Raw genomic sequence first — 14,976 nt, forward strand, 5'->3', positions numbered from 1 at the left:
TCAGTTCGTTTTCCTTTGAGGTTTCATATTCTCCAGCCCTAAACGTCTTATCCCCATGCACTATACACATCACCTCTGTTAACTGGACAGGGTTGCCTTCTTGCCCTTCTCTGGTCCCCAAAGCTTATGAGTGTCTCATCAGCCTTGGGAGTGTTGGAAAGGAAGAAAATTTCCTACCGATCCAGGTTCTTCGGGCTAGTCTAAGAATTAAATTGACATGCGTGCTGCATGCTAATTCGCTTCAGTCCTGTCCGACTCTTTGCGATTCCAAGGACTGTAGCCCTCTAGGCTCCTCTGTCCATGGGATTCTCCAAGCAAGAATACTGGAGTGGATTGCCATGCCCTCCTCCAGGGGATCTTCCTGAGCCAGGGACCAAACCCATGTCTCTTACATCTGCATTAGCAGGCGGGTTCTTTACCACCAGTGTCACTTGGGAAGCCCAAATTGACATGAGACAGATTAAAAAGAAAAAAATCAAACAAAAGTTTACTAACATGTATACTTAGAAGAAATCCAGAAAAAGTGAGTATATGCCCAAATGGCCAAAACCCTCACTTTAGCTGAGGATGGTATTTACCTGATGGTAATACCTGAAGATGGTACAAAAGAGAATGTTGGTATAAAAGTTTAGGACTTCAAAGGGAGGAAGGTAATTGACATGAAAATGAAAAGTAAATGTTTGCTGGGGGTGGTGGAGACAATGGAACAGAAAGTGGACTCTAATCTCTAATCTCCCCCTCACCCAGCCTGTATTTTACAGGATCTCTGGTGATGGTGATGATGTGATGATGTTCCAAGAACAGTCCTCTCTCTAAAGTATTTTTAAGCAGTTGTGGGGAAGGGCAGAATTTCTTCCTGGGTCTTGTGGGCCTTGATCATTTTGCAGCTTGAACTAATCTGCATGCCAGAGACATTTTAGGGTGGCACATCTTGGTCCCCTACAGTCTTGCCTTTGAAACTTTCTCTAGAAATTTCACAGTCCAGAGTTGACAGACTGCTTTATATCTCATTGAACCAATCTCTTAATCCTAACAGTAGGTCAGTTCAGTTACTAATGTCAGGAGGCAGCAATATAGGTGGGCACTGAAAGTTAGGCCTACAGAGTATAAGCAACCAGGTATTTAATAAGAGGCATTTCTATGGAGACAAAGAAGAAAAGAGATTGATGGCTGGAGCAAATTATAAACCCAGTGTCTGAATCCTGAGAGTCACCAGCTGAGACTTCTAGAGGTTAGGTTTTAAGCATCTTTTGCTGGTTGAAATGTCTCTGGTGATGTCATCTGGTATTCAGGTAAACTTCCTGAATGACTTGCAAAGCAACAGGCACAAAGACTATCTAAATGTGAGCTCTCTTAAGTGTATATCAGGCTGTTCAGTTCCAGTTCATAATCTTCAAGAAAACAACAGCTTTGGTTCTCAGTGATTTCAAGTCAGAAATGAGAGAAAAATTGAAAACCTTACTTGGGGAGTTATAGCCAAATATTTGAGGAAACTAGAAGAATTCAGGATCTAGTCCAGTTTACAGGTAGAAAAACAAAACCTCAAAAGTGATTAACAGAATTAGATTCTAATGTCCATAAATATGTATTATAGTTTCTATTGAACGTAAGTTTTTTTCTCTCTCTAAAATCACCTTCATCTTTACCAAAGATAGCCAAATTAAGACTAACTTGTTTGTAAAATAAATTTAGTTTTATTAAACTTTGCCTGATTATTTCATAAGTCCAGGCTTTTAAAAGCATGCTTTGCCGGAACTTTTTCATAAGGAATCACCAGATTGAACTTTTAATTGCCTCTCAGGACCAGAGAGCCACACTGAACATAACATTAGATTCACCTGTAATACCTATGAATTTGGGTGAATTTTTGTCTCCTTGAGGTTCCTAAAATTATCCTGAGATTCTTGCACCTGCCAAGAAGGAATCTTTCTTACTCACCAGGTAAAGCTGATGGGAACCCTGAAGTCATGGTACCAGCTTGTCTTTCCAAAGAGCTTTATGGCTCCACGAAGTCAATCTTAGTTCTTTAAAGCTGTCTGGTCGTATCTAATTCTATGCGTGTCTCTCTCAAATCTGACAATCCAGTCAAAGCCCTGGTAATGTAACCAATGTTTCTAATTGTATCATGTTATAGGGAGAACAGATTCTTATTGAACTTATACAGTTAGCTATATTGCCATGAAAATAAGAATACTCATTGACTTTCCACATACTGGAGACATCAGATAGGGAGAAAAAAAAAGATAACTGTTTCATCTTTGTTAAGCAATTGTAAACTGTTATAACAGTGTTTTGTTCTGTTTACTTTTTTGGACTGGCAAACTCATGAATGCATACCATAATTTCTAAAAACATACATTACCTCATAATATAATGCTTTTTTCCAATGTGGTACAAGACATGTTTTTAATAAACACAAACCTCTTTAGTGTTTCTGTAATAAGACAGAAGATTTAGACTAGTTTAGCAGTTAATGTTTCAGTATTTTATCTTACTTGGAAGTGATAAAGACATTCAGTGAAGCCCTATCATTTAACTTAGCAAAACTCCAAAGTTTTAAATTACTAAAAGATTTGGAGAAACTTTTTTTTTTTTGGTCATCCTAGCACAAGGGCCATGCTAATTTTCTCTGTATTATTCCGGTTTTAGTATATGTGCTGCCAAGGCAAGCACTAGACAAACTGTTTTTAAGTAGGCACACCATAAAACATAAAAAAATCATTGAAGAGTTTATCTAAAAACTCTTGTCCTATTTACATTTATTTAATTTAGTTGTTTCCAACAATTAATGTTTAAATTACTCATAAAAACTTGATGAGACATTAGACAAAGTCAATCATCATCTCAAGTTATTTTTCTTGCTGACCAATTTTGTAACAGAGGTAACATGATCATCTTTGATCTGTAGTAACTTAGGTACAACGAAAGATTATTCTTAATTTTGATAACTCTAAAGACATGTCTGTATTAATTAAACTGACAGACTAGCTTTAATACTGAGTATTTTCCCAGGTCACATGAAGCTGAAATTCATTAGGGCTAGTTTCTATTATATTTCTGAGAACTTAAATAAGCACCTGATTTTCTTTAAGTCAGTTAAATAGAGCTCTTTTACAAACTAATTTTGGCAATACCATTTGGAGGTAGAAAATACCACACATCTATAACATATGTGTATAGACATATGTGCATGCATGTGTGCTAAGTCGCATCAGTCATATCTGATTCTTTGTGACCCTATGGATGACAGCCTGCCAGGTTCCTCTGTTCATGAGGTTCTCCAGGCAAGAATACTGGAGTGGGTTGCCATACCCTCCTCCAGGGGATCTTCCTGACCCAGGGATCGAAACCCCGTCTCCTGCATGGCAGGCAGATTCTTTATCATTGAGCCACTGGGGAAGCCCCATATAGACATATACAAATAGATAAACAGACACAGAGACCTCACAGTCCCAATCTAAAATTTCAGCCATGAACTGGGTATAATAATACAAAACCCACCTAACTGGATTTCTGGCAGATGGAACAAATCATGTTCACATGGATTTCCAAGAAAAAAAGAAACTGCAAATCCATCAGTTAATCATCACATTGAGCTCCTATCTTGAGTGACTTTATTTATACAGAATCTTGGAAGATATTAAAGGTTAGCGAAAAGATGGAATTACAAATAGTTACAATATAGTATGATGACAAAAGTGTGTACCACACAGAGAAAGCTGCTTCAGAGTTGGTAGAGGGGCGCCGGGGAAGGCTTCCAGGTTGAGCTAAGTCTAGGAGGATAAACCCACGGCCTCCATCTGGGCATACAATAGAACAGTGAGTAGGCGGAAGAGCATAGTCAAGACTTGGGGTCGAGAAACCAACGAGTCCTTGGAGAAAAGAGAGTTCTTTTGTATGGGTAGAGCCTAGGAGAGAGACAGGAGATAGGGCAGAAGAGGTGCGCATGAGCCAGATTTTCATGTGCATGACCCAGATCTTAAAGGACCTTAGGTATCGTGCAGAGAAGAGCAGTCTACATCCAAGGAACCACTGAAGGATTTTGTGCAGAGGAGTAAACGTGATTAGATCCACATTTGAGTGAAGAAAAGAGCATGACACTTGAGGCAGGGAGATAAGTCAGCAGGCTAAGCATTTTTCCAGGCCAAATAGGTGGTGGCCCAAAATAAAAACAAAGTTACAAGGTGACAAAAACAAGGAAGAGGTAGAAGCAGAGTCGGCTGGCCATGTGACTGACTGACGGCTAAGCCGGAGAAATACAGTTTATCTACAAATCAAAATTAAAAATGTTTCAAATGAAATATGTTTCTACTTAACTGTCTCCAGCATTTGTGATGAGCAGTTTACAGTGTGTTCTATTTCTGTCTTCCACATCCTTGCCAAATCCCTGAGATGCTGAATGGGTCTTTGGTTGGAAGTTTTCCTTTGGGGCGTTAATCCACCCAGGATGTTGCTCAAAAGCCTTCTCTGGAACAACAGAAGGGGACTGAGACCTTGGGGCAGCCTTATATAAATGAGAATCACAATCCTTTGTTCCTTTAGCAAATATTTATCAAGGGCCATGATGTACCCCATACTGTTCTTGGCCCTGAGAATTGGGGTATGAAATAGCTTGAATTTTTCAGGCCTGGGCTGGAAAAGTAATGAGTTTTTAGAACTCATTTATTTATTTTCAGTTTGGCTGCTCTGGGTCTTGGTTGTGGCACACGAACTCTTCATTGTGGCCCAAGGGCTATTCTCTAGCTGTGGCGCACCAGAGCTTCTCATTGCAGTACGCAAACTTCTCTTGTTGCAGAGTACGGGCTGTAGAGCACACAGGCTCCAATATTTGCAGTGTACTTGCTCGAGAGCTCTCAGGCTCAGTAGCCCCACAGTGTGAGACCTTAGTTCCTCGACCAGGAATCGAACCTGTGTCCCTTGCACTGGAGGGCAGATTCTTGTAATGTTGTTATTCAGTCATGGAGGCTGGAGGCCAGGAGGGATGTCTTGTAATGTTGTTATTCAGTTGCTAAGTCATGTCCAGCTCTTTTTGACCACTCGGATTGCAGCACACCAGAATCCCCTGTCCTTCACTATTTCCTGGAGTTTGCTCAAATTCTTGTCCAATGAGTCAGTGATGCTAGATAACTATCTCATCCTCTCCCTCCCCTTTCTCCTTTTGCCTTCAATCTTTTCCGGCATCAAGGTCTTTCTCAAATGAGTCAGCACTTTACATCAGGTGGCCAAAGCTTCAGCTTCAGCATCAGTCCTTCCAATGAATATTCAGGGTTGATTTCCTTTAGGATTGACTGGTTTGATCTTGCAGTCCAAGGGACTTACCGACCAACTGTCACGTTCATATATGACTACTGGAAAAACCATAGCAGCTTTGACTATATGGACCTTTGTCAGCAAAGTGATATTTTTGCTTTTTAATATGCTATCTAAGTTTGTCATAGCTTTCCTTCCAAGGAGCAAGGGTCTTTTAATCTCGTTGCTGCTGTCCCCGTCTGCATTGATTTTGGAGCCCAGAAAAAGAAAATCTGTCACAGCTTCTACTTTTTCCCCTTCTAGTTGCCATGAAGTCATGGGACCAGTTGCCATGATCTTTGTTTTTTTAATGTTGAGTTTTAAGCCAGCTTCACTCTCCTTTTTCACCCTCATTAGGAGGCTCTTTTGTTCCTCTTCACTTCTGCCATTAGTGGTATCATCTGCACATCTGAGGTTCTTGATATTTCTCCTGGCAATCTTGATTTCAGCTTGTGATTCATTCAGTCCGGCATTTTGCATGATGTACCTGCATATTAGGGCTTGCTCTATGGCTCAGTAGTAAAGAATCCACCTGCAATGCAGAAGCAGCAGGAGACTCAGGTTCGATCCCTGGGTTGGGAAGATCTGGAGGAGGCCATGGCAACCCACTCCAGTATTCTTGCCTAGAGAATCCCGTGAACTGAGGAGCCTGGTGGGCTATATTTCACAGGGTCACAAAGTGTTGGACACAACTGAGGTGACTTAGCACACATGTGTACACACACCTGCATATAAGTTAAATAAGCAGGGTGACAATACACAGCCTTGATGTACTCCTTTCCCAGTTTTGAACCAGTCAGTTCTTCCATGTCCGGTTCTAACTGTTGCCTCTTGACCTACATACAGGTTTCTCAGGAGACAGGTAAGGTGGTCTGGTATTCCTATCCCTTTAAGAATTTTCCACAGTTTGTTGTGATCCACACAATGAAAAGGTTTCATGTAGTCAATGAAGCAGAAGTAGATGTTCCTCTGCCTTTTCTAAACCCAGCATGTACATCTGTAAGTTTTCAGTTCAGGTACTGCTGAAGCCTAGCTTGAAGGATTTTGAGAATTACCTTGCTGGCATGTGAAATCAGCACAATTGTACAGTAGTTTCGACTTTCTCTGGCATTGCCCTTCTTTGGGATTGGAATGAAAACTGACCTTTTCCAATCCTGTGGCCATTGCTGAGTTTTCCAAATTTGCTGACATATTGAGTGCAGCACTTTAACAGCAGCAGCTTTTAGGATTTTAAGTAGCTCAGCTGGAATTCCATCACCTCCACTTAATCTTTGTTCATATAATGCTTCCTAAGGCCTACTTGACTTCACACTCCAGTATGTCTGGCTCTAGTTGAGTGACTGCACCATCGTGGTTATCTGCATCATCGTGGTTATCTGCATCATGAAGACCTTTTTTCTCATGGTTCTTCTGTGTATTCTTTAATGGGTAGGACTAAAATGGGGCTCCTCCAGGTAGCATAGCACAGTGTGTTCTGTCTCCCCTGCTTTCCCTGTGTCTTCTGTTTTTCTTTTCTCCCCCACCCCAGTTCAGGAGCCATGTTTAGCTAATGCTGAAGAATTACTCAGCTCTTGTAAACTGCTGAGCTGGGTGTTTGGGTTTCTTGGCTGAACTAAGTACTAGATGGTGATTCAGCAGAAACTTCAGGTCCAACAACTGGCAGGGAGGGATCAGAATAAGAGGGAAGGGTAAGAGGGAGCCAGGAAAGGAAGGGGTGGGGGTGGGCCAGCATGGGCAGGAGCTCAGCTGGAAGTGTCCAGGAAGAGCTGTGTGAATCCGGATGTCCACAAGCTCCAGCATAGGGGTGCACCCCTCCTCCGCTGCTTATTTGTCCTTGGAGGTGAGAAGCCCTGCCACAGGCTCAGCACATCTGTCCTTAGAGGGGCTTCTGAGATTTCCAAAATGATGCTGGTGCTTCGAGGTGAAAAGCGCTGGAGAAGGGAAGACGTGCTGTAGCGTGGTAGGCAAGATCTATTCCGAAGCCCCACTATGCACCTCCCCAGAGCTGGAATCAAAGCTTTGTTGATAGGAAAGAACTGCATTTGATGTTGTTGTTTTTGCTTCCTTTTCACGGTTTTGTCTTTCACCAGTCCTTCACTCCTGTGATAATACCAACCTTTGTGGTAAGTAGGCAGAGACATGAGATTTTATAATAGCTCCTGAGCCCGTATGAAAAATGTCTTGACTCTGGGTGAGCCCAGGATTTCAGAGAGCTGGCTCTGTGTCTCTGAACTCCTACCTCAATTTCCTCTCTGAGGTCTGTGAGGAGGAAAGACAGGCAGGCCTATGTGGGCTGAGCTGGAATCTTATCCGAGTCTCGAGGTCGGGTGCCTTAGAGCTCAAACGGGGCTGCGGTGTTTTCTTCGCCTGTCAGTGTCTTCCGGCAGCCGGCACTGGTTACCTCCTTGGATCTGGAAACGGCTGAAATAAGTCAGGCCAAGGGAAGCAGCTTTTCCACAATTAGAAACACGTGCCCAGTCACATCTAAAGAGCTGGGTCCAGCCTGTCACAGACCGCAGCGGAGCCACACCCCCTGCGGCAGGCATTGAAGTCACTGGCTGGGGGCACCACCCTGAGGACCTGTCGGAGGGGCATCACCTTACCCCTTTGGCTCCTGGTCCAGAGGGAGGGAGTAGGGGAGCAGGCCAGTATGGCAGGAGGCTGCATGCCCCAGCAAAATGTGAGGCCAAGAAATCAGTGCTCTGGCAGGCCCATGACCCAGGTGAAATTTACGGCTGCATCAGAGGGCTGGGGAGCTCCATCCCAGAAAGGTGCTTATTTTGAAGCTCTGGAGGGGAACAGGGTGTTCTGATTTCTACCAAGTGGCATCACTAGCTTCCCTTTCTGCAGCTGCCTGCTTTAGTACATTCCATCTTTCTTTTTTCTGTCCTGACCTTCTTTCTGTATTCTGCTCCTCTCAAGCTCGCTGACGCACGCATGGTCTCTCTCTCTCACTAGTAATGATGTGTTTTGTTCCTCCTCCTTCTTCATCGCCGCTGTGTCTCTCATGATCTTTCCCTCTCTCCTTCATCACCTGTCTTTATGGACTTTGGCCATGCTGGGCATTTTTACTGCCTGCTTTCTCTTATCTGAAAAGACAAAGAGAGCCCAGGTTCTGGAAATGCTAAAGGAAAACAAGCCTTGCTAAGCTGCCTCTAGCTCACTCCTGAGTAAACAATGAGCCAGCAAAACCAAGAAATCCAAGTGGAGTTCCCGGAGTTGGAGAGAAATGTATTGTGACATTGATAAGGGACCACAGGAGGGAACACAAGGCAGAAAAGAAAGTCTGCTTGTGGGAAATAATTTTCCAAGCCCTGGGGGACCGGCAAACACAAAACCGCTGGTTTCTGAGGAACAGCCATCCTAGTCTCCCCCTTTTTCACGCTGGCATCTTACTTCCTGCTGCCCAGAAAGCAACTTGGCCAGCATCTTCAGGTGACAGACCCAGAGCCCCTAGTGGTCATGGGTACCACTGACAGGAGCAAGGGGGAGAGAATGTGGGCATGGGAGGAGAAGAATGATGTGCATGTGATTTAAGAAAGGCCGGTGTAGTGGCAGAATAAGCAACTGGGAATTGGAGGGACGGGGACCCAAGGGGGTAGTCCTGTCTTTGGCACTAATTAGCTAGAATATTACTTCACTCACATATAAGATGAGGTTCTGGGTCTCTCTGACTGCCCCTGAGGTTGGAACCATGCCTCTGGGTAGTAGGGTACAGACCTTTCCCTTCAGTACCAAGACCTATCTATAAGTGAGCCCCAACTGTGTCACTCTCAGCACTGCTCTTATAACAGTCAACCCAGACCCCTAGCCAAATGGCTTCTTCCTGACTTTCACCCATCAGACCAGAGCAGTGTGGTTCATGGAGCAGAAGCTGGCTTGACTAAAGCAACGAGAGTGGTTTGAGGATCCATGTGAGAAAGTGCTCATTAGCCCTCTGCTAAAGATACGAAATGACCCTTTGCCTGACCAGCTGAGCAAGAAGCCAGAATCCTGTATCCAAAAGCAAGGGAGGTCCTAAAGACAGTCATCCAGTGGTCATGGTGGGGATAGCTTGTGCTTTGTGAGCCCTTTGGGGGAAGGAGAAACAGCCGTGTTATGTACCCTCCCCCATCTCTGTCTAGCATCAGCAGTACTTGCCCACCCTGCTTCATGGGGTTGTCCCCTGATATAAAAACCCTGATGTTTACTCTCTAGAGAAGCACAGTGGCCCTGTGCAGCCTCAGTATTTTCTGAATTGATTTGTCCATCTAGCCATCCTCTATTCAGTACATATTAACACCTACTGTGCATCAGGCCGTTACAGGATCTCAGGATCACCCTAGCCAGCAGTGTTGTTAATGGCTGTGTGTGTATACTGTTGGCTGCAGAAGAACAGAGAAGTTTCCTTCTTTTCTGGACCTGATGAGTAGAGCAGCTGCAGCAACATCAGCATTCCTTGCTTTTTGTAGGACACTCCTTCCTGTACAGAATGGGTGGTGCAACCAAGGTACATGGACAAGCTTGAACATCTGGGCTCCTTGTGCAGTGCCTTGACCTTATGTTCACCACTCCTGTAGCCCCCTAATCCACCTTTGTGCCCACTCTTCCAGACAGCTTGGGTTGAAGGACCCCAGAGCAGGTGATTTGTGGGTGAGCATCCTGCTGAGAAAAAGGTTGAGACATGAGAAATTGAGGCAAAGGATCAGGGATAGAGGAGGAAGCAAGAAGGGAGAAGCAATGCAGCTTTGCAGGGTAGGTCCTGATGTGTGATATGGTGGCTCGAGAACCCACCAAACCATCCCCTTTCCCATCTTCTCTGCTTTGCCGCCAACTGTCAGCATTATCCTGAGCAAAGCATGCCCTCTTTTTGAGTTCCAGTTTCTTAGCTTATGAACAATAAGGATAACCATGTAACCTTTTGTACAGTCATACACCGGTTATAGAGCATATTCGTGGCATTAAAATGGACCATACTTCTTGCCATTTTACAGATAGGGAAGGGAGGCTCAAAGAGTTTGACTGGCTTGTCCAGAGAGTAAGTGACCATGTTGGGAAGGGCATCATGGCCATTGGGTTCTTCAAGTTCTATGTTGTCTCATTCTTACTTTGCCCAGGCTGCCATGTCCCTCCGAGGGAGCCATCTCTGCCTCTGCTCCTCAGACCTGCTCAACCCCACCCCCACTGCTACCATTTCACTCCTTACACAAGTTGCTCTGAGCTCTATTGGCTTGATCTGTACTTGACAGAGACACCAGAAACCCGTGTGGTCCTCTACCCGCAAGGTGTTGCTGGATAGAGCTGAGGGGAAGAGGGATAAAGTCACAGCCCTGGCTCTGTGATGCTCTTAGGGACTTAAGACCAGCCCCACAATCCCTAATTCATCCTTAGAGGATTTTCTGAAGGAAGATTTATTTATTTACGTTAAAGATTCACTGATGTTCTGTTTCAAAATGGACTAGAGAGATTGATTTTAAATTGCTTCTTTTACCGGTAGTCTATAATGTACTAATTTAAGGTACAATTGTCTCCCAAATGTTTTCCTATTCTTTCCTTCCAACTTTTGGGATCTTGTGCACCTCGACTCCCTGAGTCAGTTGGGGTGGACTCTGCCTGGGGAAGCTGCAGAGCGGAGGCGTCCGCGACAAGATAGCACACAGTGGGGCCACCCTTTCCCTTCTGCAGGGAAAAATGAACGTAGACTCTCGACTCCTGAGCATCTCTTGGCTCTCCATAGTGACATCTTTTATGGCCTTTGATTGTAGCCTCTGGTCCGTAAAGTTAGGAGACCAACCAAACTCTGGGGACAGAGAACAAAGGACTCGTGTCTGTGAACATCTCAGCACTCCACTGGCCTCGAAAGAGGTTTGTAACTCTTGGGCCTGTGTGTCTGTGCGTCTGGGTTGTGCACATGGGCCTGTTGCTGTATGGACTATGGAGGAGGCTGGGGGAGAACCCAGGATGGATGAAGGAGTATGAAGAGTCTTTTGCCCTGAATCTATCTGAGAGGAAGTACACAGATAGAGTTACCCTAGGGTGAGCCTGTTTACTCCTGTATTGAGTTACCAAGGGGAGAAAGAGAAGGTGGAAGAACTGAGATGCTATCATGTGCAGCATGTGATGTGGAAGTTCGCCAACCAGGTTAGCACATTGGTGACCTCACTTTCGCTGCCTGCTCCCGGTGCTCCGCCCCCCACCCCCAACTGGTATCCTGTGAGGCCTGTGACAGGCACTCCTTTGGGGCCCTGGCGTGTGCTGCCTCGTGAAGGCTATTCCCCTGCGTCCTTGTCTTTGTCTGTGGTGTCTGGCCCTGCATTCATTTCCTATTACTGCTGTAACAAATTACCATAAACTTAGTGGCTTAAAACTACACAGATGTGTCGCCTTTCAGTTCTAGAGGTCAGAAGTCCTAAACTCAAGGTGTCCAAGGCTGAGGCCCCACTGAAGGCTCTGGGGAGAACTGTTTCCTCACCTTTCCCAGCTTCTGTATTCTTCGGCTCGTGGCCCCTTTTGCATCGTCAAAGCCAGAAGCATAGCATCTTTAAATCTCTCCTTCTCTCTCTTTTTTTCTTGAAATATATATAGTTAATTTACAGTGTTGTGTTTATGGTATACAGCAAAGTGATTCAGTTACAGATTTTCTTCTTCAGATTCTTTTCCATTATAGTTTATTAAAAGATACTGAATGCAGTTCTTTGGACTATACAATAGGAACTTGTTTATTTTACATATAGTACTGTGTATCTGCTAATCCCAAACTCCAAATTTATCCCTCTCCCCCTTTTCCCTTGTGATAACCATAAATTTGTTTTCTATAAAAATATGGAATGTTTCATGAATTTGCTTGTCATCCTTGCACAGGAGCCATGCTAATCTTCTCTGGTCATTCCAATTTATTAGTGTGTGTGCTACCAAAGTGAGCACTCAAGCCTTTCTCCGTCTCTGACTTCTGTTATCACATCTCTTTTTGTAACTCTGAACTTCCTGCCTGCCTGTTATAAGGAGGCGGGGCCCCCTCAGATAATCCAGGATCATCTCCCCACCTGAAGATACTTAATCACATTTGTGAAATTCCTTTTGTAAGGCAACATTCACAAGATTAGAATGTTGACACCTTTGAGGTGGTGTGTCTGCCCACCACAGGCCCAATGAGTTCTGGTGTCTTGTCAGAGGGAGAAGTGAAACAGAGGCTTCGTGACTCCCCAGGGATCACAGTGTGAGGATCAGGGCTGGCCTGGGGTGAGGGAATCAGAGTTTGAGGATCAGGACTGGCCTGCGGTGAGGGATACCTTCTCTTAGGGAGCAGGAGCTTACCTACCCTCTTCACGGTGGACGTCCCAGATCAGCACAGGCACTGTCATGGGTCTGACAAGGATTCTGCCTCTCTGCTGGTCCTACAGATTTCCCAGGGCAGAAAGCGCTGAGCCCTGCTTTCCCACCTACATGGCAGTTACCAGGCCCTGGGTTCTGGGCAGGGTAAGAGATTACTGGGTTCTGAGTCCCCTCCTCCTGCCTGCCTCATTTTTTTTTGTCTCTCTCCCATTACCTTGACATTAAGGTTTTCAAACGGGGCAGATTAAGTAACCAACCCCTGACTTCAGCATCTTCTTGAAGTCTCATCTTCTTGATAACCTTTCACCGTCCCTTTTTTTTATAAGCCAGGAAACAAAAGAAAAAGAGAGGAGAAGATGCCCAAGAAATACAGAGAAACCTGGGATTCCATGGGGCCCTCTAGAGAAGCAGCAACCCTCCACACAGTCAGATTACAATGCACAAGAACCCATCTTATGTCTTCCTGTTTATTTTGTCCAGCTAGCCTCACATTATAAAAATTCTCTAATGCTAGGATCTTCCTCACCTATAAGAAGCATCTCTGGGGAATTCCTTGGCAGTCCAGTAGTTAGGACTCTGAGTTCTCATTGCCTAGGGTCCGGGTTTGAGTCCTGGTTGGGGGAAACTAAAATCCCACAAGCTGTGGGGCTTGGCGAAAAGAAAAAGGAAGCATCTCTGATTTCCTTGGGCTGACCTAGGGGCTCTGTGTGGATGCCTGCCAAGCTTCTGTGAAGAGCTCTACTGTCATCATGTTGCTTTGTGATCTTTTAGCTCAGCCATCTCCCCTCTTACAGTGTGAACTTCCTAAAGAGAGGAAGGGACTTGTGTCTTATTTATAGCTCCCCCCACCAGGGTATCTAGTAAGGTTCTTTGTAGATGACGGTTGGATGGATGGATGGATGGATGGAGACTCTCACATCTCAAGCTGCAACTGCCCCTCATCCCCATCTACATGTGGCTTCCCTAAGGTCACTGTATCTCTAGCATGCAGAACTCAAGATCTGGCTGGAAAGAGAGCGGGGACATAGCCCTCAGCAACAGAAAGCACTCTGGGTATAGACAGAGACAGAATGCCTGAGGAAAGCAGGGTCTTGGCAAGTGTTGCCTTTCCTCACTGACCTTTCCTCTTGGGATGGAAGCTCAGGTTTCAGCCTGCTGTGAGGGAGGCTAACCTGGGGTACCAGGAGACTGAAAGTACCTTCTCTCCCCTCAGTCACATGCTGTGATTGCCTACAGGGCCAAGGGTCAGACGGGGTTGGGGGGGTGGTGCTGCAGCCATTGTCCAAGGAGATTAGTGTCACAGGCAGTCTATCTCCCCCACCCTATTCTCAAGATTTCTCTATTATGTCTGAGTGAGTGAGTGAAGTTGCTCAGTCGTGTCCGACTCTTTGCGATCCCATGGACTGTAGCCTACAAGGCTCCTCTGTCCATGGAATTTTCCAGGCAAGAGTACTGGAATGGGTTGCCATTTCCTTCTCCAGGGGATCTTCCTGACCCAGGGATCAAACCCTGGTCTCCCACATTGCAGGCAGACGCTTTACCGTCTGAGCCACCAGGGAAGTCCCTATTATGTCTGAAAGATTCCTGAAAAGTCTAGAGGTTAAAGATTAGTTAAGGGCTGGGTTCTTGTGGGGGTAGGCTTAGGAAGGACAGAAGACACGCACAGTAAGTTAACTTGACAAATGGTCCTTTCTTTCAAACTTCTCGATGTCCCCAGGAACACTGTGAAGAAGCCTTTCTGGCTGCCTGGTTAAGCTGGCACATGGGGAGGTGACCTCATTTTGCCCTCTCCTCCCCTTGGCAAGGATGATCTCTGCATGATGACATCATGATCTGGTTCCTCATTCTGTAATCCTTACCTCTCCTGGAGTCACAAGGGTTTTGTTTCCTAATCTTCCTTTCATACATCAGTCTCCTTTATCCTTTAGTCATTGTTTGTATCTGCTTGAATTCCAGGGGCCCAAGGGCCCAGACTTGTACCTAGGGGCCTGGGGAGGAGTTGAGATTACAGACCTAATTACTTGTTACCAGGCATGTGATCCTGAAATCCTTACTGAATTGAGCAAGATAATGTGTATGTATCAGGACATCTCAGCCCATCTAGAACATTTACAAAATGTTCTCCTAGTTCGGGCACATGAAATCCTTCCTCTGAAAACATGTTTTGATTCTCATTATATGACACCATCTTGGATAAAAGCTCCTCCACTAGGAATCAAGAGTTCCTGCCCTTGAAGTTATGCTTCCTGCTGCTGTTTTGACGACGTGAAACCAACTGAGAAGGTTCCTGGAGAGCTGGGGAGATTGGTGCCCACTGTAGAAAGTGCAGACTGAGAAGAGACTGGAGGATTGATGAATTGCGGCATTTTCTTTATT

The 14,976-nt window shown here is 45.1% G+C and overlaps 1 protein-coding gene and 2 non-coding genes across 4 annotated transcripts in view; 1 reads left to right on the forward strand and 2 right to left on the reverse strand.

The window, feature by feature from the left end:
• Positions 1-14,976, forward strand: part of SLC7A8 (solute carrier family 7 member 8) — a 53,088-nt gene that overhangs the window by 19,939 nt on the left and 18,173 nt on the right. The gene's annotated exons all lie outside the window — the stretch shown is intronic.
• On the reverse strand, positions 2,568-2,673 carry LOC112448584 (U6 spliceosomal RNA). The gene has a single exon (XR_003036970.1). It is a non-coding gene; the product is annotated as a U6 spliceosomal RNA (small nuclear RNA).
• On the reverse strand, positions 12,085-12,192 carry LOC112448665 (U6 spliceosomal RNA). Its single transcript, XR_003037037.1, has one exon. It is a non-coding gene; the product is annotated as a U6 spliceosomal RNA (small nuclear RNA).

Source organism: Bos taurus, chromosome 10 (assembly GCF_002263795.3).
Source record: "Bos taurus isolate L1 Dominette 01449 registration number 42190680 breed Hereford chromosome 10, ARS-UCD2.0, whole genome shotgun sequence".
Lineage (NCBI taxonomy): Eukaryota > Metazoa > Chordata > Mammalia > Artiodactyla > Bovidae > Bos > Bos taurus.